General features: G+C 41.0%; 1 protein-coding gene across 2 annotated transcripts in view; it reads left to right on the forward strand.

Annotated features, from left to right (window-relative positions):
* The window catches only part of ramp1 (receptor activity modifying protein 1), a 63,831-nt gene that overhangs the window by 27,457 nt on the left and 33,711 nt on the right, over positions 1 to 2,663 (forward strand). The gene's annotated exons all lie outside the window — the stretch shown is intronic.

The raw sequence follows: 2,663 nt of genomic DNA on the forward strand, positions 1-2,663 counted from the left end.
GTTTGTGTTTTGTTTTCAAATGAGGAGGACTATTCTTTATCCGGATGATTTAAGAAACCTAAACAAACTTTTGGACTGCGGGACATTGTTTTTTTTTACGGGGGGTTTAAATGTGTGGGAGTGTGTATGGTCGGGTTGCATATATTTGTATGAAGGAGTACGTTGTTTTGTTTTGATACACTCTGTTAAACTCATATCTAGTTTTCCTTCGTCTATGAACCAGTTTATTAATCTCACTTATCGATAGAGGGGTTGTGGTGGATGACTTGGTTGTGGTTTAATGAAGTAGCAGGGGTAGGTTGTATACACCTTGGCAGATATCAGATCCGCCCTTTACCTTGTATATTTTTTGTGTGATGTACTTTTCCCTTGCTGTTTGGTGTAAGGTGAATTGTTACACACATACCAAGCCCTCTAAAGCTAAGTAATTGTTAATATTACTAGTAAAAAACTTTTTTTGAATTTGCTTATAGTGCAGCCACATTTATCCCTACATCTGGAAACACCGCAGGTTCTCAGGAAATATTCAGCGTCTCTGGTTTCAATTCTTACCCTGCAAGGAGCCATGTTTCATACATTTACATGGTTTAACTCACCCTATGTCTTGTAATACAGTCATTTATTTAACCACATCATTAAACAATTGAAGACACCTTGAACGTAGCAGTTGCTACAAGAAAGATGGCATTACTGTACGTCCTGCATTAACTTTTTCTCACTCTGTAGGCAATTGAGGTGACTGATTTTTCAGACTCCTACTGACGTTCATCATTATTTCTTGCTGTATTATTGCTTTTTTAACATACATGTATCTGTATTAACACATCATTGCCTTTTGCTGTGAAGCTTACAATAATGTCTGCTCTTTGCTTGCTAACACTGCCTTAGGGTTGACTGAAAATGATTTCAGAAGAGGCCTAATATATCGGTCACTGATGATTGGTTAGATCAATTGTGTGGTGTCACCTTTAGCCATTAAAAAAACACTGTCAGTGCATAAAGTGAGGCACGCACCTTATGTAGCCTAGCTGTGTGTGCTTGCGTGTCCTTTCGACTGATCCTGAGCCCAACTAGGTAGCTAAAGGCTGTATTTAAATGCAGTGTCTTATTTATGCTGCTGCCTTTTACAGGCCAATGACACATTGCAGTGAAGCATGGGCTTTAATAATAACAAGAGCACCTGGGGGAGAGAGGGGACTTGTTAAGCTTTGTGGACATCTCAATTCGCTGTCTCATGGATAGAAGATGTGTGTGTGTGTGTGTGTGTGTGTGTGTGTGTGTCTGTGTTTGTGATGTGGCAGGTTTCATTAAGCTAGGTCCCAGCTGTCTGATTAGAACCACAGACAGCAGATGTGGAGGAAAGCATTCATTTGTGTGTATGTGAGTGTGAGCGACAGCGCTCAAGGTAAAACTGTGATGTGCTGTGATGCTGATGCACTGCCACTGGCATTCCCTTTCCGCTAATTCATCAGACAGATGAGGAAGGTTGAATTGCTAGGTAAAAGTAATAAACTCAGTTATCATGTGCCAGCCTTCTAGGGTTGACATTATGAATTTCCACATCACTGATTAATAGATGGAAAAATGAGTTTGACATTTTAGGCTGCCTGCATAAAACGTATGCAGAGCATGATATGGCAAGTTCCAGGAAATTAATTTCTTGACCAATGTACTTTTTAAGTGAACATTGAGACCACGTTAATTATCATTATTGTGCAGTTACCCCCAAATTCCATCGGATGCGTGATGTATGCGGATCGGCTTTGCCGCTAGTCGGCTCCGTGGTTCGCTGTCCGTCAACACCAACCATGTCCGGATCGGTTGCGGAACGTCAGCGGTCATGACTGACAGCTGAAGTCTCAAGGACCCACAATATTTCACAAATTCATGTAGAATAGAACCAAAAAAACAACAACAGTTTGTTTCCGTCCAGAGCGTTAGAGGGAGACCAACTCTGTGCTGTGTTTCAAGGTGTAGTGCAGGGAAATATGATCCGCCATGAACACGCTTGCTTTTATTTTGATTTTCTGCCGTGTGCTGAATTTCTGCAGAGCTCTCTGCCATCCGGCAAAAATAGAACCTCTGCGGATCTGCTCCGGAGGGCTCCGCCGTTCCGCTGTCAGTGAAAATTCACACACTGACTTTAATGATAACCAAATGACTCCGCCGCTGTTCCGAGCGGATCCAAAGTCGTTCCGCACCTGGTGGAATTTGGGTGCCTGTACAGTTGCAACTGCAGTTGTGAGCCCTATGAGCCTCATGATAATATCACCATAATCCAAAGTCACTATTTAGAAGGAATTTGAACCATCAAAATGCATTCATTAGTTTATTTTGTGGCCTCGATACTGTAGAGATGTAGTGGAGCAACAGTTCACCATGTCATAAAATATGATTATTCATTTTCTGGTGGAAAGTAACATTCATAGTAAAGGTACCATTGTTGAAAAGTAGGTAAATCAGTTAATACTTAAACAATTGCTTACACAAACCTGTCAGACACTGACCAAATATCACTTAAAAGTATGTAACGTACACTGCAGCCAGACTTTAGAACATGTTTAGCAAAAAGGTGGAGGAGGAAAAACGTACAGTGGGTACGGAAAGTATTCAGACCCCTTTAAATTTTTCACTCTTTGTTTCATTGCAGCCTTTTTCCAAAA

The sequence above is a fragment of the Etheostoma cragini genome, chromosome 11 (genome assembly GCF_013103735.1).
Source record: "Etheostoma cragini isolate CJK2018 chromosome 11, CSU_Ecrag_1.0, whole genome shotgun sequence".
Lineage (NCBI taxonomy): Eukaryota > Metazoa > Chordata > Actinopteri > Perciformes > Percidae > Etheostoma > Etheostoma cragini.